Source organism: Anas acuta, chromosome 5 (genome assembly GCF_963932015.1).
Source record: "Anas acuta chromosome 5, bAnaAcu1.1, whole genome shotgun sequence".
Lineage (NCBI taxonomy): Eukaryota > Metazoa > Chordata > Aves > Anseriformes > Anatidae > Anas > Anas acuta.
In genome coordinates this window covers 6,991,638-7,017,618 of record NC_088983.1, presented here as the reverse complement: position 1 = coordinate 7,017,618, position 25,981 = coordinate 6,991,638, and the positions used below count along the sequence as shown (strand labels likewise).

The window sequence follows — 25,981 nt, the reverse complement described above, 5'->3', positions numbered from 1 at the left end:
GACCACAGTTCATTAATTGTTCATTTAAAAAATGACTAAAGATTCCAGCTGAAGGGCTGAGAAACACTCCAGAAAACAGTTCAACCAGATGGCCTTGTGGTCAGCAAGGGGTTTGTTCTCTGCACGTGTGTTTTCAAGGGCTATTAGTCACAAGCCAGAATGAACAGAACCTAAAAACATTTGGGCTCCCGTCTTTGAAAATATCCTGTAGTAAGGCACTACTTGGTCTTCTGCCTCCATTAGATCTGGGTTACCACCCTGATGGATTGAAGTGCTCATGCTCTGAGAAAACACGTTGACAATGACATATCCAATAAGTTCTTGGGGTCACGATTGACTGCATTGTCCCAGTCAAGTTCAATCAAAGCAACATTTGTCTTGCTTATACCTGTCACTGCTGCAGTGCTGTAAATGAAGAACAGCCTTGACAGTCTGTTAATCAAAGACCAGGAGGGAAGAAATTAAGAAACTTCAGCAATCCTCACCAGCAGCCTTCTATCCTCTGAGCGAGTTGCTTGTTGGGTGAGCTTGTTGCTCACCCCAGTAAAATTACACCTGCAGAACCTTTTATTTTACTACAAGCAGAAAATCAGTGGTAGCCTCAGTACTGTATGGATTACTCTAGCAAACATCTAGTTCTTCTCCATGTATCGCAATGCTATGCTATGAATTCCCAGGATCTAAAGGGCTTAAAGCTGAGAGGCTAATCCATCATGTTATGCATCCAAACATCTGAGTCCTTGCATAGACCAGTACCAAATTTTTCTTGAACTGATCCCACTTTGAACAGGCACATATTCATTTGGATTTAAAAAAAAAAAACAAAAAACTCAATGTGTCTGAATGAGCACTCACTACACCAACATCACTGTTACGTACAATGCTGAGTAATATTCAGATTCAGATCCTTCTGAAAGAAAACCAAAATGCTCTCAAGCCAATAGGATCCCATTAGACAAGGGTGTTCTGCTGGGCCATACACTTGTTGAAGAAAAGAAATTGGGACTGTAATTATAGATGCTCTTTTCCACTACTGCACACTCCCTCCGAGTTTGAAGAACATGTGCTGAAGGAGAACAGCGTTTGTTAGCTGTCCACAAAGAGGGACTGAGTGGGCAGCCAAACCCAGCTATTTTCTTTTCACCAGGCTAGGAACAAATTCACAACTAACAACCAGGACCACAGCTCCAAGTTTTGTATCTTCTTGTTCAGAAAGTAACACATACCAGCTAGACTTACACTGATTTTTGGTACATTGCTAGAGCTGTACCAAGAGTAGCATACAGTGGTCCACTTCAGAGTAAAAGTCTGTATTTCAAACACTGCAGACTCAGGCAAGAATTCAGCATTAATGGACAACAATCAAGCTTAATTACATCACAATAAATTTGAGACAAAACCTCTGATATGGATAATTAACCCAGATTGGCACTAAAACAACTGAGAGTCCATGAGCAATTGAGTTTGTTCATAATATTATTTATGATCAATATTGTTGTCTTAAAATATTCATTGTGTATTATCATATAATAAACCAACTTGTACATTTATTATGGCATAATTTCTTAGTGTTTTAGGTTGTAAATCTCATAAAATAGCAAAAATTAAAAAAAAAAAAAAAAAGCACCAGTTTGTTGTGGTTAGGGAAACAGCAGATCTGCTGTCTAGTTTCAGGTCTGCTGCTGGGCTGCTGAACAACACAAGCCCCATCTCTCTCTTCCATTTGCTAGCTGCACAAGGACAGTCCTCTATTCAGCACTGTGAAATCCAAATAACCTTATTATGAAGGATATGCAAGAGGAATGGTAGCGCATTTAATTGAAGATGACTAAAATACTTGGTACTAGGTGAACTGCTTTTACGTGTCTAATAATCTATCACTAGAATGGCTACCATACCTCCACCTACCCAGCCTTTTCCAAAATCAATACCTCCAGACAAATGACAAGTTTTCTTTTCATGTATTTGACCATTTCCTGAACTGTGTTTTCACTTCCAGCACTCTCCATTTCTGGTCACAGCATTTAACTTTAACAGCACAGGCATCGAGTCACTTCATTATTCATTTCCTCTCGTTAACGTAAATGACACATCAAACCTCCTCACTAACCTCCCATCCCCAGCTCAGTGCGGGCACCTCTCAAAGAGACAGGAAGAAAACTTTCTTCTGTATTTCCGATTTGGCACATTCAGGTGAATTCAATAACCAGTGTGAGTAAAAAAAGCAAATAACATCTCTTGGCCCAAGTAGAACTAATGGCCATGCAGATATTTCTGCAGCATTTTCCAGCAGCTGATAGTGCTACAGAGGGCCATGGGTACTATAGATAGCAGTGGGTGCTATAGAAGCACCTGTTGGGTATATAGGTTATATTGTGATAACCCTATCAGGTACATGGACCTGCGAGCGCATGATGTCCTGAGCAAGTGACTCCCACTGGAGGAGTGAGTGGCTACTTCTGAAAACATTACTTCCTATTTCAGTTTGAGGACAGCTTTGCTGGATTTCGTTGTTGCTGCAAAGCTGACTGATCCTATACTCTGGCGATACATTATTCTCCCTCGCCTGCCTTCACCAATCACCGTATCTTTGTCAAAAGTGTTAGAATCAGTTGGCACAGTTGCATTGTGAGTGGAAACAAGACGGGTCTTTTGGAAATCCTATGAATTTTCATAGTGAGAAAGGGTAAGCTACAGAACCTGGCTGAAATTTCAGTGCTGGTGTTATGTCTTCAAGATACTGAAAAAAAAATAGTCAGCACTTAACAGGTCTGAATTATTGAGTCTGGAGAATAAAAACACACACACCCAATAACAAAAAAGCAGTCAGTCATAGAGGACAATTGTGATTTCTGCAAAAGCAACTGGAACATTTAATAGACTTTTTAAAAGCCTAGAATGAAGTCACAAAGTCCTCAGACGTTGAATTAAAATATCCACAATAGCCTGTTCTGAAATGGAGCCTGGGCTGTTTTAGAAGTTGAATAAATGGCAGACTTCACACTCGGTGCCAAGAATTCAATTCCAACTTTTAGTTCCTTCACTTCAATATTGTCTAAACCTACCTTTTTTTTTTTTTCTTTTTTTTTTTTTCCCTGTGTGTTGAGATTTAGAAATGATATTGCTGTGCTGGCAAGAACTGTTATTAGGTGCTGAAAAATTCAATCATGCAGCAGGGAGTGGGGTGTGAGGGGGAAATGTATGCCAGGTTATTTATTATCTCTCTGTAAGAGCCCGGTATTTTGTCAAGGCAGCATCCTAAGGAAAATTTTGTTGTAGTTATAAAGACAAGAAGACAACGAAAAATCCAGTTAAAAATGTGGAAATTCTGACGGTAGCTCTATATTCAGTCTAGTTTAATTCAGCTACATAGCTTTAATATATGCTGATCTAATTTAGAACCAGTGAACAGCTATTAATAGAAATGTGTCTTGGATGCTAATAATGTGGGCTTTATGCCCCTGCCTAAAAGCTGATATGTTAGAAGCAATGGGAGCATTGGTGTTACAGAGAGCTGCCGTGCCGTGAATTACTTGGTGTGGGTGGGATCTTCCCACCCAAGAAACCCTGTAAGCATTAACAGTGCCCCTCTGCATACATGATGCAAAAGACTGTCATTTATAGTCCCCAAGTGGTGCAAAGGATGACTGGCCTTCAAAAAACACAGATGGGAAGGTGTTTATCCGGAAAGAGAAGCAGTTTGGGAGACAACATCTAATACTGATCATCTCCTGCACCCCACACACATCCCTGTCTAGCCATCACAGCCTTCGAGCTCTGCTCCAAAATTAAATAAATAAAGTCACAGCTTGTATCAGAGAGCATCCAGCAGACACTAAGCACGTTGCAGAGAGGGACTGGAGGAGTCCTGTGCAGACGCAGATGTGAGGCACTGCCAACTGCTCTGCGTGCAGCACACGTGGCCGTCTGTCCAGCAGAGACCGAGGGAGGATGACTTCTCAGGTTTGGTACCACTGCCTGGTGCTGCAGTAAGGCAGCATCTTCCATTCAAGAAGGAAAAAGAGAAAAAAGACGGTCATTGTAAAGTTTTAATGGATTTTCCTGTGATCAGGTGCTGGACTGATGTCTCCATGATTAGACAAGTACCTCTAAGGAGCAAGAGAACCCAGTGGGGCTAAATTGTTAGGGCACCTGATCAGAAACTCAGAGGCAACCCAGACCAAAAAACAACTATGATCCCTTTTCTCCGGATTAGTTATCTGTAGTAAAAATCCAAATCTGACTTTCTGTTCTTTGGCTTTGATTTTTTGCTGTTTTTACACAAAATATCTCAAATGACAATGGAATAAAAACAAGTCCGAAAAGGATGCTTATTTGGTTTTACAAGAGTAAGTGGTGGTTTTCTTGACAAAATTGGGAAGTTTTCCAGGAAAGTATCAAATTCCATCAGTGCTTTCACTGGGAAATTACATTTCATTGTGATACATTCAAATCATTTTGTTTCAATAGAATAATTTTAGCTACTATTATGACAGTAGAAATAAGAGCAGAATGTTCTAAATCACTATTACAAAGCATTTCAAGAAAGCTATTTCAATTTTTCAGGAACAAAAAATTTCTCAGACTTCAGCTAGTATTTAATTTTGACTTCTTGAGCCAGGTTGAAAACTAAAATTGTGAGTTTTCTGCAGAATGAAAATTCCATTTTCTGACCAGCTATCTTCAATAATAGCATTTGAAATCTAATATGAAGGACTACAATGGACCTATTGTCACAGACCTCTATGGGGCACTGCTCCAGTTTTCTCCTGGCCTTTTTCCTTACAAAAACCACACTGCAAGCACTCAGGAGTATTTTGTGGGCAGCAGCAGTGAGCTGCACACAGCACATCAGCCCGCAATAATGGTCAGGAGAGGTCTTGACCACTTCAAAATGTTACAAAGCCAGGTTCGGGCAAATCTAATAAACCAAAGGAAAGGAAAGCTATTTCAGAAAGCAGCAGAAGGGAAGAAAGGGAGAGGAAATAGAGTTATGGGAATCCATTTACCCACTGCAGGCTTCAGTGGGTCTCACGCAAAATTTGCAGAGACAGAATGGGTCACGGATGTTTAGTCCCCGTGCTTGGTAACTTAAGTAACTTCGTCTCATACCTTCCACTAATTCAAAATGAAAGACAAAAAGAGAGGAGAAAAAAAAAAAAAAGAAAGAAATAAAAAGAGGAAAAAAAAAGTGATTTGTGTCTGAGCAGGAGAGGTAAGAGACACCCCTTGGAATTTTAGTCTGTGTGTAGAGGCACCCCCTTCACCCACCTACTCTGTGCACATTTCTTCCCTAAGCAGATGCTGCTTTTCTCGGAGGGTCAGCATTATGCTCCTGGTCCCTATGGGAAGGCAATTTGGAAAGCATTTTTCTGCAGAGATCAGACCAGACAAGGTATTTCTGTAGTCCCTTCTGGCCTGTACAAGCTTTCCACCCTCACCTGTGTGGTGGGAGCAAGAGAGATGAAGCACCCTGTGGGATTTCTGCAGAGGGCTTTATCCGAGGAATTGCTTCTCTCCAACATGCTCAAAGGCTTGCACAATCTGAGGACATTCAAATGTCTCTTTCTTTTTTCTTTTCTTATTTTTTTTTCCTTTTCCTGATAAATGTCACATCTCTGGAGTGTGGACTTTCAGCAGGGAATAACACAGAGGGTTCCAGGGACGAGCATCACGCACTGCTTGAAATTTTTTTCAAGGACATTTTCCTAAGAGAAGGGGGAGGAGGCAGCATGCACATGCAGAGGCCCTGATGCACAGCTCTGCACTGGGGCAGCACCAGGAGCTGTTGTTCCATTCCAGCTACTGAGCACCATAAGAAAATAATCTTGGATCGGTAGCCTCCGTACCCTGCACACTTCCATGCAGCAAGGAGCAACCTGTCCCTCTGCAGACCCTGCCACTGGCAGCAAAACCTCCTGTGCTTTCCGTCTCCTTGCTGAGTTACAACTGAGCTGACACTGGTAGGAAATGGGAGAGGTGAAGCTGGATGGTCTGAAAGAGGCCAAAAGGGTGAACCTGGAGATGGAGGAAAAGAACAAATGGCCAAGTGCCACTTTGGAGGCAAGCAGCTGAACAGTGCTGGATCCTGTCTGTGCCCTTCCTGGTGTGAAAACCCACTCCTTCTGCAGGCTGGGCAAGAGGGATGGATTTCATTTGCTTTTCATAGGCATCTGTCCTGAATATCACCCAGAATGCAGAGATCCAGTGTTTATAAGCCAACCATCAGCAGGATTTTATTTCCTAACCTCTCTTTAATTGCAGCGTTAACTTGTCAAATACCACAATATTGCTTTCCCATGACCTTTGCTGTTAACCAGAGACTTCGGGGCAAGCTGGATTGCTTCTCGTGTTCACAGCAGCTGTAGGGAGCAGCTGATTGTGTTAGGCAATCTGCAGCAGAGGGACTGACTCGGAAGCACTAACCGAAGTGTGAAATTTGCCTTCCCCTCTCTTCTTAATCAGCCCTTCACATTTAAAACCTCTGTACCCACTCGGGTGCCACCATACTAGGGGACAGCTGAGTGAATACAAATGATGGCGTATTCATTAATTGTGAATATGCATCAAATGGGCCAGCTAGCGCCACTGTGTTCATATTTGGGAGGGTCTCAGCAGCACAACAGAAGGCTCTTTAAGAAACAGCGATATTGTAAAGGGAAAGAAAAAATCTGGGAAATAATGAAAAGCTATTTGAACAGTCAGAACATGTTATACAGAGCCAGACCTTGCTGGGAGATTTTCTTCCAGGGAATATACATATCCTCTGTGTCCATTAGAGCAAACTGAGTTCTGTTTGTATCCCCACTGGTGCTTTGTGCCTTAAGCATAAAGCTGGTGCTGTTTCAGGCCATGCAACAGCACTAATTCAAAGAAAAACTCTTCTGTAGTTGTATCAATGTTCTTTGGCTTATGTTTGCATTGCCAATAAAGAGAAGGTCCAGAATAAGTTAATGAAATGCAAAGATCATTCCAAACGAAATTAAAATTTTCCACCTTCACCACAGTCAAAAATCCTTTTGAAAGCATTTTAAATTATTTTACTCAACATTATCAATCTGCCCTTTTTTTCTTATGCTATAAAACACACACTCAAACACGTTTGTAATATAAATGATGCCAGACAATACAGAATTTAGAAAAAACAGAGAAATTAATGGTCTCAGAGAGAGAGAAGAAAGCACCCTCAAGCCTTCCAAAAAAACTCTCTCAACAGATAAAAAAGTGGCTGCCCTCTTCATGTGTTCCTCAAGGAGAGGCTATCAAAGCAAGACACAGCTTGTATCTGCTAAACCACCCCTTGTAATGTCACTGCCTTGAGATGAACCTTGAGCTTCATCTTTTCCATGGGAGCAAACAATCACATTTACCACATTTATAATGAGATAAACTGAGCTCAGAGCACTTCACAAGCAACCTGCAGGTTATTGCCTGCATTGCATTAGTAGTGCAATACGGACAGAAAGCTAGAGCTGCATGCCAAAAGTACTGTGGTAAGCTGGTGATGGGACCAGACAAGGACTCCCATTCCTGACCCTCCATGCCATCAGCCTCCTTGTCCCCAGACTATCCCTGCGGTGGGCCAGGTGATGTCTGGGAGCATAGGGAACTGCTGGCTTGAGCTGTCGGGTCTCAATTTCCCTTCTGAGCTTTGGATCAGCATACAAAGGAGAAGTACAGCCAAGCCAAGCCAAGCCAGTCTTGGCTGAAGCACAGTGAATATTCTTTTTTTCTTTTTCTTCTTTTATTTTTTTTTGATAACAAATTGCAACACTTTCAAAATATTTCCCTTGGAGGCTTTTCACATGCTATGGGCAGTGCTGTCTGTTGGGCTTGATTTTGGGACAGGATTGGTTTCTTTAAAAATAAATAAATAAATAAATAAATAAAGGAGATGAAGCAGGGAAAGAACTACCACGGTGATAGAAACATTAAATTTGTTTTCTAACTACACATACAGCAAAATACCTTGTGTCTTGTAAAACTTCACATTTGAAGTTTATCAATGTCTTCTAGGCAGCAGTTCAAACCCTCACAGGGTCTGGTTGAGCCTTTCAGTATTATTAAACACAGAGAAGGAATACTTCGGTCCCTCAGATGAGAGCTAAATGCTGCTTATGCCACATGGTCATTCAGGTGTTCACAGAACATCTTGTCATAAGGACATGTACCTTAGGCTACTTACCCCAGTACCCAAACCTACGCAATACATCTCACTCCTAGCTTTTTCCATCCCTCGGGACATTCATGTAGCATCCTAAAAATGGTAGCATTTCAGTGGTGGAGTGCATTTATAACTTGGGAAATGCTTTTCAATCCTTCAGCACAAAAAAAAAAAAAAAAAAAAAAACAGGAATCTGAGGCTTCTGTCTTCATTGCTCCTTGAACCAGCTCACGCACTCTTAGCAAAACACAGGGCAAGCTTCAAATATTTCAATCTTAAGGCCACACAAGTGGGGTGAGTTTGTAAAAGGGCATCAGGAAAACACACCCAACTGGTCTGAAAACTTTGGCTTGACTACTGGGAAATGAACTCTCCCAGTTCAATCTTTGATAAAAAACAGGCTCCTTTGTGACCTTCCCTGTGTGTTAGGATAATCAACACCACAGCTCCACCGCTAGTCCGTGATGAGGAGATATTTGGGATCGGAACAGCAGAGGATGCTTCACGCCAAGGGATCAACACATCTATCTGGGGCAGTCGCAACACAGCCTACCAGTCCTACGTCTGGCTCATATCCATGCTACTCATCCCTTGCTCTCATAAGAGCTGAGCTCCATCTGCGAGGTTAAAAAAGGAAAAAACAAGCAAACCTTTATTTTTTTCCCCCTCCATCAAGTTCTGTCTAAGCAGACAGCTTTCAAAGGGCTCAGCATTTTCTGAGTTGCAGGTTCTCTTTATGTTTCTCACAAAGTGGTTGCCCACAGTCATCAGATCTGTTTGAAAACCTTTGCCTTCGCCACGTTGGAAATTAGATGCACAATTGCATTTCCCCAGGGTTTCAGAATGGTCTCCCTGGCTCACAAAATAGAGCACAAAAGAGGCAGGTTTATGTCTGAAATGCAGACAAATAAATGGTAGCTCACATTGTGAGGATTTGTTTATTTAGCAAAGACTCAGAATGACAGACGATGACTTGAAAGGAAAGGGTAAATGTGATCCTTATTTTGTCCACCGCATGGAACTTCTTTTCCTAATCCTTCAGCCATTTGAATACGACAACTCCTGGAGGCTGCCAAGATCAGAGAGACAAAAAGGCAATCCTTCATGTAAGCACCAGCCCTCCACTTTAAAAGCTCCCTGTGCACTCTTTCAACTTGTGCCCCCAATTATATTTTCTTAACATTTGAAAATGCTTCAAGACAGCAGGTGCCTTCCTCACTCGTGTGTTGTTCACACATTGTTGACTGCCTTCCCTGTGGTTGTCCTCTCCTACTTTAAAACCTCACCTTTCTGTAAAGGTTAGCATAATAGCCTTGTATCCCAAAGGAGAAGAAGTGGGAGGACAGAAGACCTGCAGTCCTCTGGTACACACCAGCCATATCCCAGCCTGACCAGTGACACGTCTATGTCCTGAGCTGCTTGGTCTAAATGCAAATTTTCTGCTGCAGGAAGAAATAGTTTGGGTGTACACCCTTATGAGGGCTGTGTGCTGCCAACCACTGGTCCCCCTCCACTGGGGCTCTGCCAGCTGCTGCCCCAGCTGAATGCTCCACATAGAGCTGGCAGAACTGGGGAGGAGAGAGTCCCTAAGCAAGGAGGCTGTGGTGGTGAGGATGGGAATGGTGACTCTTGTCTGAAAGGATGAAGGGCCACTACCAAGTCACACAAGGTAGGTTGGTTGCTTGGCTTTTTTTTTTTTTTTTTTTTTCTTTTTTCAGGTGGGAACACATTAAGCCATCTTTTCCTGTATAACACATGTGGATGGCTGGTGTGTGTGGCTAACCGTTAAACCTCTCTGAATACACTGACACTGTGAGGTCCAAAGCACCTGCCCAGAAGGCTCCAGACATTACCTGGGAGTTGAATCCCACCCCAGGGGACTCCTGGTGCTTCACTGAGCTGGGACAATGGCTCAGCTTTGTGCTGCCTCCAGCGAATTGCATTTTTTTCCTAAGAACTCAGCTGAAGATTTATCTGGTCACACACCCAATCTCACTGATAATCAAGAATGAAGCTAATAATGCAGGCCTACCATAATGGCCAGATAGCACCCACTGATGATGGCCAGACAGTAATGCAAAGACCAAGGGAATGAGCTTTTTTACCTTGGGTACTTGGGAGTATGTGGAGGAAACCAGAAGGTAATAATCATATAACATTTAAAAATTCATATCCACATAATGAGTCCTGCAACTCCCTTCTTAACCAAGAATGCAAAAGCCCCATATAATAGGAGGAAGCATTTAAAGCAATAAGAAGGCAGTGCTTCCTCCAAGTTGTTCACATAGACATTAATGCTGCAAAGAGAGTTTGCAAATCATCACAACCTGCTGCCGAGCAGCTTATGCAGCACAGAGCATTGCACGGGCTGCCATCTTGGTCGCCCTTATTAAAAAATAAATCATGTATAGAAAGGGAGGAGCAGCTTTGTGCTGCTCTGTAAGGGCTCCTGATTAAGGATGCTGCTGCTTTTAATGACCCTCAAATCTGGCATTTTAATGCCTGGCAGGGGTGCAGTGCTTTGATTTTACAGTATCAAGGGCACATGAAAAACAGATTCAGATGATTAAGTTTATCAATATAACCTTTCGCTTCTCATTTCTCTGTAGAGCACTGCAGGATTTCAGGCACAGAAAAGAGACAGAACTGTCCTGGTACGTCTTCCTTACCTCCAGCCTTGTAGCAAACCTTACACTCATGAGCTAATCACACACAGTGACTACCAATTACCAGTCTTTACCTGTGGATGAAGCCTGCGATGGACTAGTTGGAGCATTTTCAAGTGGGAGGGAGAAAGTTCAGTGCTTGTACCACTCCCTCACCTTTCGTGTGTCTATCTCTGTCTGGTGGGATTTGTGCTGGCCCATCCTGACTTGCTACCTGCAAGAAATCCAAAGAAGGGAGATTTAATCCCTACTGCTTTCAATGTCCACCTTCCTGCCACCTGAGCAAAATGTCAGCAATAAACTTCATCTGGGTGTGAGCTAAGGGAGAGGAAAGGAACGGCTGTCCTATCATCTCCTATCCCCCTTCACCTACATGAGCATTCAGCTAAGCCTTCAGGAGGTGCCACCACTGGATGCCCTCAGAGGGCCTTCTCATTCATCAGGGCTTCTTGAGGAACACTGGAGGAGAAGGAGAAATGTGTAGGACATTCCTCTTAGCAGGACAGCAGCAGTAAAGCTAGAGAGGATGCTCTCTGAATGCATACTGACAGCACAAAATGTCTTAATTCCCACTGTCCCACAGCCTTTCTTCTCTGGTGGTGCAGCTTTACCATGTGGTAAATAATATATCTTGAGGCTACAGGGTCAGGAGGAAACATTGCTGTTATCTAGTGTGACTTTCTGTGTAATACAGAACCTAGGACTTCCTGGGACTTCACCCCATTTCAACTGCAGTTCTGTTTTAGAAAAAAAAAAGTCTAATCTCAGTTTAAGAGATGCCAGCAACAGACAGCTGACAAGAACTCCTCACATTTGCTCCGGTGATTACTTGCCATCACTATGAAAAACACACAGACTGTTTCTAGTCTGGATTTAGCTTGGCTTCAATTTCCAGTGCCTGTGTACAAGATTATGAAGAGGAAGTGCAAGTTTAGCAAAGTTTAGCATGATTGCCTTTAGGAACACCTACAGCATGTAAAAAAGCTCATTCACTGGGTTTGTAACCCATTTCTTTCACAGAGTACGCATACTGGCCCTTCATGAGGAATTTACCAAGGTGGCACACCTACGTGGCATTCTCTACTGCTTGTTTAGGTCTATCAGTGTAGGAAAGGTCCCTTAACAGACCTGGCTCACAGAGGTTATTACAGACATCTGAACTTCATATAACATGACCTACCTGTTCAAATTGTAACCTCGGTGTATGTTCAGTAAGGAACAATCATGCTCTGAGTTCAATCAAGTCCCCAAGTTTTGTAACACTTTTCAAAATATTACTTTTTTTTCTTTGAAAACAACTTGTTTTAGAAAATAATATTGAAAACGCAAGTTTGAGATACTTTTCTCTCACCTTTCAACCCGTGTTAACAACTCAGGTTGCCAAGAACCCAAAGTGTCAGTTTTGGAGCGTCTAGGAAAAAGGAGTAGGAGCAATTACTTGCATTCTTTAAAACATGATTGATCTAATGCTGTCACAGGAGAACTCACGCCTGAGTCTGATGGCATTGGCTGCTGAAACGAACCTTAAGTGTCATTCTGTGACTAAGAAACATAATGAAAAGCAGAATATATTTTCCGAGCTTAGGTCAAAGATCCCCTGATGGAAAATTCTGAAATATGCTTGGAGACGATTTCGCTAACATACAATTTTTGATATGTTTCTATCCATTTTAGGCTCTCCAGAACCAAGAACCTATGAATGTATACAATACCCCGGTCTATACATGCTGATACTTGGGTGAACAGAGGAGCTTTCAAAGTTTCTGAGCTTGTCTGCTATTATTGCATATTTAACCATATTTCTAATTTTTTGCTGAACGTATAATTAGTATGCTTGCCTCTTTTTTGAAATAGATTTCAAATAGCTTTCAAAAAAAAAAACTATTAAAAAAGTGTGGGTTTTTTGTTTGTTTTTTTTGGGGGGTGGGGGTGGGACGAGGGAACAAAATAGTTTATGTGACCATCAAAAACTGCTGATTCAATGAAAGCAAACCCTTTCAGGGACACATTCACATTTTGATGGCAACCTTGGTCAGACAACATTTATAAAATTCAGAACAGAACTGATGACTCAAAAGGGACACAGTGTTTCACCCAAGCCAAATAGGAAAGGGGCTGTTAATAAGAGCAGTATTCCCAAACAGGACTATGCCAGTTACAGGTGTATTAAATACTGGTAAAGACTTTCAACCCAGATGTCCCACAATCTAGGCAGATACCCGTACAATCCAGTACTGGGGTCACTGCGACAGTTCATCTCTTTTCTACATAACTTCTGCTGGAGCTCTTCCCTTCTGCATTGTAAATGAAGAGCTGTGGGGAAGGCAGCAGTTCTTCAGACTGACATTTAGGGAGGGCACTCACCTCTAAGAACAGGGAACAGTTTACTCTCCTATAAACTGAAGTTTATATGTCACTGAAAGAGCAAGGATGTAAAAGAAACTAATAACCACCCAGATGTAGCCATTTGTCACTTAGAAATTGAATAAATTCAACTGAGGAATAAATCTAGAGAGAGAAATACACTCTGGAGGAGGAAAAGCTCTTGGTCTGAATGTTGTCTCATGGTCACGGCTTTATCCTGAGTATCCCGAGTCCTTTCCCTTCTGATTGGGCACTTCACAGTTATCATCTGCAATTGCAAATCAAAACATTTTGATTTCCCAAGGAACTGAGGTAATTTTTGTTTGTTTGCTTGTTTTTATCCATGAGGTACATCTGAATCTTGTATGGAATGTAAAACGGCAGGGAACAAAGATCACAGCCCCAGTAGGGCGGAACAGTCATAGCCCTTAGGCTCTGCCCCTGGGTCATAAATACAATAATAAAAATTTTTTCCTACAAAAGATGCCACAGTAACACCTACTTACAGGGCATATTTGGCTCTCGGGCCTCTCATGGCAGCAGAACCACCGCAAGAACAGAGGGACACGACAAGAAGACCACGAAGATGTGGCATGCACCTCAGCTTCCCAAAGTCTACGTATGAGATTGGTGGGCAAAGAACACTTCAATACTCCCTGGTCTGCACAGACCTCATCTTTCCTGACATCCACATCTGATAATTCCTACTGGAATCATCCCCTGCAGATTTCCATCCACAGGAAGGCTTAACAGTGATTTAGCAAGAAAATAAATGTTTTCCTGAACATTTTCAGGAGGGAGTAATTGTTAAAGCCAGAAAAGTAGAAATGGAAGTATACAAAGTTTAGGGCAGAACTTATCTGGGACAAAGTTCTCAGCAGCTCCATGCTGAGTGAATAGTCTGATCTCTGTGGATGTATACTAGTATGCAGAAAATACAGATGTCTGTGTTTTGTAAAAGAAATAAGAGTTCTTTAAGAAGTAGTAATTTGGTAACCAAGTGGATCATATTAGGAAGTTGAAGGCAACAACTGGTTGTGAGGTGATTTATCGTCTAATAAAATTGACAACAGTAAGACCACTAAACTGCATTTATTAAAAGTAGATTACTGTTGCATTTGGAAGAAAGATTCAAAGTAGCATGGCACAGCTAATCAAGTCCAGCTATGCACAGTGATGACATGAGGAGAGAGTAAATGTCTTTCTTCTTAGCAATTTGTTTGTGTAACTGACCAAAATATTAAGGGAAACTATTGAAAAGGAAGGTAGAGCAAGAAAATTAAATAAGAGGAGAAAAACATAAAGATAAAAACTCCTAAAATATTTTTATACACATTTGTAAAGAGGTCTCATACACTCTGTTTATGTTTCCTCTGCTTGTGACATAATGAACTTTCCGAGGCAATGATGATGATTCTGGAAAGATACTGGTCAACTGCATGTCTTACAGACATATCTTGAAAAAAAAAAAAAAAAGAGACTAAGATGAGACTAAAGAGAATCATCCAAAATCCAAAACTATCCTTCCATAATAAAGGAAGTTTTCAACACAAAATTTCACTTTAAATGAAACTTCTCTCAAAAACACACAGACTTAAGTATTTGACTCATATCATTACTTTCCATTCTGAGGTGACTCCAACATGTTACCTGCATTTTGCAATACAGTTTAATTGAGGATGTTCTCTGACCCAATTAAAATAAATGTCACAATCCATTATCTTTTATGGAACAGCAATTCTGATTTCCATTTGTGCTATTTCCTTCATCCAAGAGAAACTTAAAATGTGATTTAAATGAAAGCAAGAGACAGGAAGAGTGGAAACACATCCTGTGCAAAAGACCCTCTAAACCAACAAAGATAATTTCCAATGCTTGGATGCTTAAGTCCACAAAGTCCAAATATAGAATAAGATATTTTGAATGGTAAAAATAACTAAGCATTGGAGCAGAATGTGAAAGAGAGGGTAATACGGTGTACCATTATCTATCTGACCTTTGTAAGTGAAGATTATATGTTTTATGAAAATGTATACTCTATTTCAATCATAAAGTATCTGGCTCCAAGAAGGATAAGCTTCTCTGTGAAGACCACCAAAGCGAGTAATTACAGTGGCTTAAACTCAATGAGATGTCACAGCAGGATATATGCGTTGTCAGGATATGTATACTACCTGTTGATGGGAAATGCTCTTTGCTGGATCAGTTTTGCATACTGGAGAGCATGGGACTCATCTTGAGTGAATTTGGTGCTGGGAGTGGAATGTCACTTCTGGGTTAACAGATGAGCGGGTATAAAAATTTTGGAGGGTTTGCTATGAACCAGACTCACAATGAAGTTTAAAGGTTGCTCTAAGACTTGCACAGCATGCTACTGCTGCAAAACAAGTTAGAGATCCTGCAGAAGTGATTTCTGAGCTGGAACTTTCGTCTTCCCTCTTCCCAGGCAGACGTGCAGGACGTGTGGCACCAGGCATGGCCCTGCACCAGAAACAGCCATGGGAGTATCCTGCAGCTCCCAGAACAAGTCACTGGGAAGGGGAGGTCAGGTATAGACCTTACTTGATCAAACTGCTTCCCCCTAAATTCACTGCATGTGTTTTTAAGAAGTGTTCCTGGGGAGGGTTATTTTACTGTAAGAAAGATGGAGAGATATGCAGGCTTACAGGAGTGACAGAGGCTCTGGGAAACACTCGTGGCATTGCTTGTAAATACTTCAGGTATCATAATTCAAGGGTGTATTCTGTAAGCAGGTACACGGCTTGGCTGTGCTGGAAAAATTACTAAAAATTTGTGTTTCTAAAAATAGGTGGAAAAAATAATTGCAAAGATGCAATTGCTATCACCATCATAGCTTACACTAGGAAACAGATACTGCAGAGATCCTGGTATCATCTCAGATCCCACTCTTATCCCCAGAAGCAAATATTCACTGCTTTTCAGCTATGATCTCATCAGCAGTCTTGCAAGCCACATCTTAATTTGGCGTGAGCAATTCCCAGATGTGAGGTCAGAAGTTTACAGTGATACAGTTAGCTCAAGTGGAAAGACTCTTGTAGGTGTGCACATCGTGCTCCCCAGTGCAATGATGGGGGTGCTGCAGCCAGCCCTCCGCTCACAGCAAACAGCTTTGAGCCAACATGTAGCAGAGTTTACGATGAAAAACCAGCCATGGGATTGAAACACTACACTACAGAGGACTTAATAATCTCTCCAAAAGAGCAGTACCCCTGGTTTCTCTGGCTCTGGGCAACATGTGGGTGCAAAAATTTCCTCCCACCCCTTGCTTTCTGTTTGCTTATGCAGTTCAAGCACTGCTGAGTTCTTGTGCCCGGTTCAGTGCTGCTCTGTGCCACAGTCAGACCTCAGACCTTTGGCCCTCAGATAGGAAGAGATCAGAGATTGACTTCTGTGGGTGCACAGATAAATCACAGGAGCACCCCGAGGCCAGTATTCACACGCCATGCAGCTGAACTCTGCACACACACAACAGCATCATCGCATTTACTGTACGTCTGGACCAGTAAAGGATCTCTAAATTTGGGCAAGGCTCACAAAATCCTTCTAACAGACTTAACCCTGTCCCCTCAGCTCAACAGCTTCTCAGGAAACTCCTTCACCTGGATATTTGTAATTGCTGCTGCTGCTTGGGACTGATGAATTACTACCTCCTCAACCCCATACTGCTTCTCTTGAAGGCAGAGGGAATTTCAGCACATTATCCCCAAGGTTCAGAGCTTACCAAGGTTACCCTGATAACCAACAGGACCTGATAGCCACATTCACTACTTCAGAGATCCCCTGACCTGTCCAGACCTTGCTCTTGGGGGAGCCAAGAAGAGAAATTCTTGGACCCAAAATGGGAGCTGGCCAATGTGGCCGGGGCTGAGCGTGTTCATACCTCACACAGCCCTGAAGAGTATCCTGTGGCTGGGCAGACAGGCCCAGGATGACATTATCAGCATTTCAACTCCCTTCCATAATTGCTCCCAAATTTCAGGGCAGTCATTTATTTTGCCCGGACAGCCAAAGCCTCACCCAGCTCACAGGCCACGTTGAAGAAGCAATGTCAAAATGGCATTTTACAAGCTACTGATGAAAAAGAACAGGAGTCTCAAGCTGCTGGTCAACGATGCAGAAAAAGCAGTGGATTTATCAGCAAATGCATACGCAATAAGCGCAGCGAGACAGAGCCATCCATCATCAATTTGTCTTGTGGGGCCAGGGGGTTTATTGCCTGACTGACTGGCATCTGCATAAGCAGCTGGACTCTATGTTACCGAAGAAGATAAAAATAATAAATATGATTAATTAACAGCATCAACACCAGTCACATATTTGCATTACTGGAAAAGCTAATGGCTGCAAGAATAATGTTAATATAGTGCAGCAATAAGTAATAATATTCCTTCGCTATCCAGAGGAAAAAGGTGAAATGAAATGGACTTACAGTGCCTGCCAGGTCTGCTTCTGAAGTTAAATAAAACAAACAAAAAAAAAAATCCAGATGAAGAATTGTAAGATTGAGCTCCTAGTAGTTAGAAAATCTATTAAAAAAAAAACAAAAAAAAAAAAAACAAAAAAAACAACAACAACAACAAAAAAAAAACAAAACAGGAAAATTTATAAAAGGATTTAAACTCCTAGTTTATTAGGGAGCAGACTGAGGCCTATTCTCCCACTCAAGGGCATGGTTAGACTAAAAAGATTACCAAGGAAAGCAGCAAATACTGCATCTCAGTGTTGTTAAAACAAGACTAAATGCCCATATCTGAGAGATCTGTTCTAGCTCAAACACAGGCTGAGATGCAGCACACAAAGCAGGAATTACTGGGAAGAATTCTCTGGCTCGTGTTAGTCAGGAGCTGAGAATGGAGTATTATAAACAGCCTCTTCTGGACTTAAATTATGGCTTTCTGGTCCACTGCCTTCCTGTGCAGGGCAGTGCAAACCTCTTCTCCCTGAGCATGTGAGGACTCAAGGGATGTGGCCTCCGGGGAGGATGAACAGGCTTTGACCTTTTACCCTGATCTGGGGTGTTCTGTTGGATCCACAGCTCCAGCCTATGGCTAGGGAAGCATTCAATAAACTTCTTCAGCAGGGTTTGCATTCACACCCCATCCTGGCCATTTGTGGCTCTGCACAACAGTGCAAGCACTGGAGAAGGAAGAAATGCTGATGCTTCTTTCCTTCGCACACTCACGCTCCCTTGGGGTGTCTGCCCCAAACCTTCACGTCTCAGAAGCTGATGTGACCAACACAGAGGGTGGGCACTCAACTCAGGTCTAAGACAAAATAAGGCATGATACAAGCAGATCTTGAGTACCTGCATAGTGCAAGGTCAAACAAAAAAAGCTTCTTAGGAGAGAAGAAAGGGAGATTCACGTGACACACCAAGAAAAGGGAGGTATGTTTATATCAGGACATGCTAAGAAGGCATGTCTTGCCTTTGCTGGGAAGAAACTCTGTGCTGTGCACTCATTTGCAGTCTGGTACATCGTCAGTATACAAGTACTTCCCACTCTCATCTGTGCTTTTAACATCTGCTTGGGAATTTCTCTGTAACTGTGCGGTAAATCCCACAAGCTCTGCCTGAGAGGATGCAGTTGTCTCTGTGGGAACCACAGGATGCACAGACTGCTCAGATCCACGGGGGCAGTGGGTGCATGAGCAATGCAAACACTTAGGTCTCAGTACCATTTGCATCAGTTTGCCTCACCCTCTCGGGCTATTTGTAAGCCTCTTATCACATTTGGCCATAGCTTATCATCAGTTTTTCCCTGCAGCAAAGACCAGCTAAGTATTGCCAACAAGCTAAAGAAAATCATCCTTGCCCTGTATTCAGCATCTGTAAGACTGTGCTGGGTCCATTTTCAGAAAAGAAGACCTCCAGAGGTCCCTTCCAACCCAAACTATTCAATGATTACCAAGGTACTACTATACCTAACCCCATGTGTGCCTGTTCCAGGTAACAGACGACTCCCCTGGAGCTTCAAAACAGATTTCATTATGGAACGGGGTCACAGGCAGGAGAGAGTAAAACATGTCCTTGACTTCAGGATCAAGTTCGTCTACTAGTGATGCATGTGAAAGCATATGAGGACAAAAGAAAAACAAATAAAAAATAAATATCAAATGAACAATTCAAGCTGATGCAGACTGATGTGATTCTCCATGAAATTCCAGGTACTTCTTGGGGCTCACCAAAGCGTGGGCTTCAAAACCACGACCTTTAGTGTTTTGATTTCAAGATGGGCAACAAAAAGGAGCAATTAATAAAGAAAACTGCAAATGGGTGGGGAATTAAAGAGGGCTCATGTTTTTGCAAGGATAAGTCAAGAAAACATCCTAAGCTAAAAGTGTAGAGCAATGGATATGGAAGGTGCAGAAATCCTTCCATTCCTGGATCAGACACACTCCTCCTCAGAACCACGCAGGAGTACTGGGTGTACAGTTACAGTTCAACTTAGGTGTTGCCTTGAACAGATGATCTTACACGAAGCTTGACTTTGACTAAGATATTTTTAAATCAGATGCTAGACAGAAATACTTGAGAATAATCACAAAGCAAATATTCACAAGACCTGATTTGAGATGGAAAATAAGACAGTAAGGTTCTGCTTTGCATATATCTGCCCATTGGCTTGGTCTGTGATGGTGAAAGAGTGATAAAACCAGGATGTTAAGTGGAATAAAACATATCAGGAGCCACACTCTATGAAAATGCTAAGCTCATAGTTGGATCTTGCCAGATTTAAGTAGGTTTGACTTAAACCAGACAGTTATGAAGATACCTACTAGCAACAGACACTCAAGTTCACTGCCTGGACTGTATCTGATTTGCCCATGTAGTGTGAATAAAGCTGGGTCTGCTCAGTGGGATTCACTGGTCAAAATATCCACATTATAAAGGCAAGACCAGGGAACACATCTGGGAAAACGAATCAAATGAAAATAAGAGGAAAAAAAAATGTAGCCTGTACAAGGGTTTTACCCTACCTGAAGCAATTTTATATAGTTAATGGCTTGTGCCTTAGCATTAAATGCTTGGCATGAGTAATGCTTTCACACTAACTGGGAAAAGGCATCTTTTCTAATCTAGTTGAACAGCACACCACAGTTAAGATTTTATAATGCAAAATTGAGTAATATTTTTTAATGGTAGAAATGACAATCTCACACAGACTCTTTCTTTCTGAATAGCGGTGTTCCTTCTTCAAAAGCAGCTCAGCTAAAACTTTCATACTTCATGTAATCCAGGCAAAATTACAGAGACAATACCTCAGAGGAAACTCAAGATAAAAAAAGGAAATCACATAACAGAAAAATAAATTTTAACAAGTCTTTCACAGACTATTCTTACAAGAAACTGCAAACAAAAATACTCCCTTTCATTTGTTCTAAATGGAGGTTTTTTTCTATATGGAGTTTGAGCTAGATAAGAGTTGGCTACGTGAAAGGGTAGAACCTGGAATTCCTGATTCCTTTAAAGTACAAACATTGATAAAAAGTTGTAATAAGGATTTATTTTTATTTAATTCTGACCTATGGAAATTCTGGGATCTATTGAGTGTTGCCAACATATCCTGGGAGAAAATTCATGTTCAACATTTTTCCCTATGGCAAAGAAGAGAGACTGCAATTAATTGCACGAGGGATGCTCAGCTGTGCTCGGGGTGGGGGCTGAGTGACAAGCACTGCTCTGCCAACTCAGACTGAAGCAGTTATCCTGGTTCTTGTCACCTCTGATTTCTTTGAAGATCTAAGTGCCAGACTATTCCTGTCTGTCTTGGAGGAGATGTTCCACTTTTCAATCAAACTTTGGGCAGAAGAGACAAGGAGACTGATCCCCTGGGCTGGGTAGGGCATCTACCTGCAAAGTGGGACATTTGTGCTCCAGCCCCTTTTAAGTATTTCATGGCCAAACAGCAGAAGAGCTATAGTTCACCACCCTCTGTAGGGTGCTCATGCTGCAGCTGGCCACAGCACAGTATCTTGCTGAGGACACCGAGACAAGGTTATTTAGTCTGATTTCAATCGTCCAGGGAAGATCTGGTCAGTCACAGCAAGACCTATTACTTATACAGGTAGAGTATGTTCCTTAAAAGGCTCATGTTCTGCATAGTCCCCAAATATAGGGCAAGTTATTTTATTCACATTGTATCTCCTGACCAAAAAAAATAAAAATAAAAATCAACACAAAACACGTGTTGTATATTGGGGCCAATACAGTTGCTGCTCCTTGTTTTCAGTTCAACTGAGAACAATCTAAAAATAGCAAACAGTCAAAGAACCAAAACTCAACAGCAGCCTGCGTCATTGCTATATATCTTCAAACCACAGTAATATGAGATGATAAATAAAAAATAGAGAAAAAACCTCCAGGCCATAAAAACAGAGAAAGGGAAGAAGTTTCTAAGGAGAAAAGAAAAACTCTCAAACGTTGCAATCTTAAATGAAAAACAGCATAACATGAAGATTAAAATTTTATTCAGTTCAAGATAAAGAGATTTTTATTTTTTTTTAAAAAAAGGAAAAATAAAGTAAAAATATTGTGGCCAAAGTCTCCCTTCTAAAGAAGGTCACAGAATTGTTCACAGCCTTGTACCATCTTACAGCTTGTGGAGCAGCGGTCCTACACCCCAATGCCAACACCAAACCCAGTTTTTTGGATCTCTTGTGCCTGTTTTAGAAGGCTGTTTCATTAAGTCTAGGGCAGAGAAAATCTCGTAAGATCTCATATATCTCCTCATAAGAGGTTTCAGTAGGGAATTATCCTCGCTGTTAAAACCATGCTCTTTTTTCTAGCACAGCCTTGGCTGAATTTCCCCATTCCACCCGTTTGATCACATTTTGTCTCTGCTAATTTGAAGACCATCCCCTCAATTTCAGAGATGACCCATTTACAGAGCTGCTACACTGAAGCCTCCTTCAAGTTCGGTCTCTCTAGAGCACATTTCCCAAGCCTAGGCCCTTTTCTGCAGCTCTTTTCCAAGTTTTCCCATCTTGTTTTTAGGACAGCCACCAGAACTGAACATTGCAGTGACAATCTCACTAATGGCACTGATACCAAGGGTCAGAGTCACCACTGGTGGCCTGCAACTCCACAGCCACCTGTCTGGAGCACATCTCCACAGGCCCCAGCTGCCTGTTCCTCTGCCCTCAGGCCACTCTGTCACCCCTTTACCAGGCCCCAGCTCCACAGACTATCTAAATCTTGATCCCCATTGAATTCTTGCCCCCCTGGGTCCTCAGTGGAACAATAGTGAATATTTTATCCACATGGGTTCAGGGACACTTGCACTCTTTGAGGATGAGTGTGAATGTGTGTTCCCTCTTCAGCCCTCGCTGTTTATTGCACTCGGGAGGTCATCGGGTTTGCTTTCCCAGCAAGCACATATTGATTTCTATTCTCCTTTTTTTATGCTAACCTAACTGCTTAAAATAATGAGCACTTTTTAATTGGCCAAATATTTATTTAATGACAGGGCGGTGAGCAGGGACTTGTTTTCACTTCCAGTCACGACTGTCTTCCTGGCACGATCCTTGGTGCCATGAGCAGAATGCTTATTGACTTCACCCCTGCATGGAGACGGGAAACCTTGCTGCACAGGGGCAACTCTCTTTGTTCTGCAATATGAATGCTAAATTTAAATGTCATTAAAATTACATCACGGAGCCTGAAACTTTCTAAACAAAGCTGGTTAGATTGCATCCCAGAAGAAGCTGCTGCTGAAAGATAGTGCTTACTTATTCACCTGCTTTATAATAGCATTATATACTTAACTCTTCAGAAAAGAGGTTCAGGAAAGATAAAGACCCTGACCACAGATACCGTTTTCTTTTTCTCCTTTCTCTCTTTTTTTTTTTTTTTTTTTTTCTGGATTTTACACCTATGTTAAGAAAGAAATATGCTTAACACATTTTTTGTTAAAGCTAAGGAGGACAGATTTGTGCCCCTTCAGGCAACTGAAATATGAAACACAAGCAGTTCTGTTCACTCAGATTTATCAAGTCCTGTAAATTAAAAATTTCTTCTGAATTCCCACTGGTATTGCTAGGCTGCAACCTGATAACCAAAAATCTTCTATTGCTAGAAACAGATCAATGAAATTTCCATTATCCAGGCTGAAACAAATGCAAAACCAAAATTAGTGGTAAAAATCATCAGAAGACAGAAACATCTTGAAAGTCTTCCTGGGTAAATTAGAAAAAGGCAAATGTTTTAAGACCTTTCATGCAGTGCTCTCCTCCAGACCTTCAGTGGTTCTAGAGAAAGTGGGAACCCAGCCTAGCTGATCATTGCTTCAGCTTCATGGCAGCAACGGTACTGTCTTCATGACTCACTTCTCACATTCATGATCTTGCTTATCTTAGTTTTAGCATCAAATGAAATACAGGAGGGAAGTTTTTACCTAAATGACCTAAGAGCAAAAGTCGCACTAATTTTCAATGTGTCAGCTGTCATCCAGGACACCAAGCTGCTTTTAAAAGTCATACAGTGCATGTTGGTGTTGTTACACAAAGGGATTTCTAGCCATACAGACTCTTTGATAACAGCTTGTTGTCTCAGAAGAAAGCAACTCGCTCAGTTTGCATGACCACTTCTAAGGCCTCTGTTAAGCTTTTAAACGGAATTAGTGAAGTTGTCAAAAGTTACCACAGACTCATCACTAAAAGTGTTTCTCATTGAAAGCTCTGTGCAAATGATAAAAAAGTCAAGCAAAATGAAAACTCAGAGAACAGCCATCACCACAGAAACCATAACACTAAGGAGTACGGCAAGAATACAAGTGGATAAGTGCAGTTAGAATCAAACAGTGGGAAGATGCAACTTTCCACTAGCTTTGTTTCGTAACACATAAATGAGACACATTTGTGCAGAAGCAGGAAGCTTTCTATTGCCCTCCACACCAACTGTCACCCCACGACTACATCAACCCAAGCATCAGTGCACAAAGATGCCACCATTTCAGACTGTTTTGCCACATTGACTTGGCTGTCTGCAGCAGTAGCTTCTAGTTTTAGCATCCTTTTTCAGGCCTTGTCTCTCTGAAACATTAAAACCAAAAAGGAAAGCAAAAATGCCTGAGATTATTTTCTCAGTTTGTCTTACATGCAAGAAAATATCCAACAAGTACTGTTGGATATGTACTGTATCCAACAAGTACATAAAATGTCTTCCAAGAGACCTAGATTCTGGTTTCTGTGAATCCTCAGATGAGCTAGGGCAAATGGTTTGGTGGCACTCAGGTACAAGCACACCACAGCTTCTCTGCTCATGCTCCACTTGGCCACGTAAAAGCCCCAGGCAGCAACAAGCCCATACAGACTGTAGTGGTGTGCCTAAACTAATAAACTCTGACTTATGAAGTCAGCATCCCCATGCAGTGCCCTACATCCAAATCCACTGGCATGAGTTCAAGATACAGGTATTTATTCACATAAAACATACATCCATGGTGACGTGTTATAGCATTCTTTGCCTTGATTTCTTATGTTCCCTTATCTGGAGCTGTGCCATATATATATGATAACTAAGATCAGAGAAACCTCCAACAGTTTCTGAAGTGCTTCTTTAGTAATACTATCCCTATCTTATTGACAGAAGTTCCATATATAAAATGAGATGTTAAAAATAAAAGTAAAATCAGAAGTTTTTCTTAAATATGTCACCTCCAGTATCATTTACCCAAACACAGCCTAGGAACAACATTACTATAGTGGTAAGAAATGCAAAATACATTAAACAAGGCATCAGCACAGAGAAAGGACAAGGTGTTGCCAAATATCTTGAGAGCTGATATGGTCCCATTTTGATCCCCATATCAGAAAGTCACCTGTCTAACTTCACACGTGAAATCTTATCTGAAGATGCTTTACTAAAGATATGGTATGATCCCAATTATAAATTCTCCAGACTCTTCTGGGGCCAATTTACAAAGGTTTATGTGCAAACCTAACGCTGGGAGATGAGAACACAATGTTCTTTAATACGCAAAGAAAACCTGACCAGAGTACTATGATCAGATGACTTCAGTTTCACCAAAGATAAAACATCTGCTGAGTTTGGAGTGAGCAGCTCTTAGAGAGATGTCTTAAGAAAAATTGCTTTTCACGGCTACCTTACACACTACAGCAGACAGCTTGTTACTGAAGCTGATCAAAACCTTTTTCAGCAGAAATCTAGGGAGAGAGGATGTCTTAAAAAGAGAAGATCTGCTTTCCTTGAAAAATTTCCACTTTTTGGAGAAAATAGAAAACCAAAGCACTAGTATTCTGAAAAGTTCTAAGATTTCAGCCAAAAAAATGACATGTGACTGGCAAGGTGTTGAAATGCCACATGCTCTCTCCATTTCTCTGGGCTTTGTTTCCTATGGGAAGTACGGAGGCAGGATTAGGGAGGCTCAGGGAGGGGGACTTTGGAAAGAGGGGGGATGATGCACAAGGCATTGAACTAGAGCTCCCACATTGTGGCTCAGCAGCATTTCTCACCAGACTGGGGGAGTTGGGAAGAAAGTATGCAGGGTGTGGTTGCTTTTTTTGGACAGAAATTTTAAAAAATAGCCCCAGAATTGACAGTTTCTAGTTTTATTGTCTGAAAAGTCAAAAATCTTCCATAGGGAACCCTTCCGCCCCCTCTCTGATCCCTGACCATATTTGTTTGACCAGATTTGCTGGGTACTGGCATACTGGTTCAGTGTTTCTTTTTAGGGAAAAGGAGGAGACCGTAGTCTGTCATATCTTGGGGAACTGGGTTAGAGACTAGAGACGGATGACAAGGGTG

At 41.7% G+C, this 25,981-nt stretch overlaps 1 long non-coding RNA gene across 6 annotated transcripts in view; it reads right to left on the bottom strand.

The window, feature by feature from the left end:
* Positions 1-4,266: 4,266 nt before the first annotated feature.
* The window catches only part of LOC137856786 (uncharacterized), a 70,931-nt gene continuing 49,216 nt past the window's right edge, over positions 4,267-25,981 (bottom strand). For 4 of the 6 annotated variants that reach the window (XR_011096795.1, XR_011096793.1, XR_011096791.1 and 1 more), the window contains 2 exons: positions 10,905-11,044; positions 9,084-9,233 (listed from right to left, as the gene is read on the bottom strand). This is a non-coding gene — a long non-coding RNA (uncharacterized lncRNA). Of the gene's footprint in view, positions 8,782-9,083; positions 9,234-10,904; positions 11,045-25,981 lie in introns of those variants that run through there. The other 2 variants (XR_011096792.1, XR_011096796.1) reach the window with 2 other exon arrangements.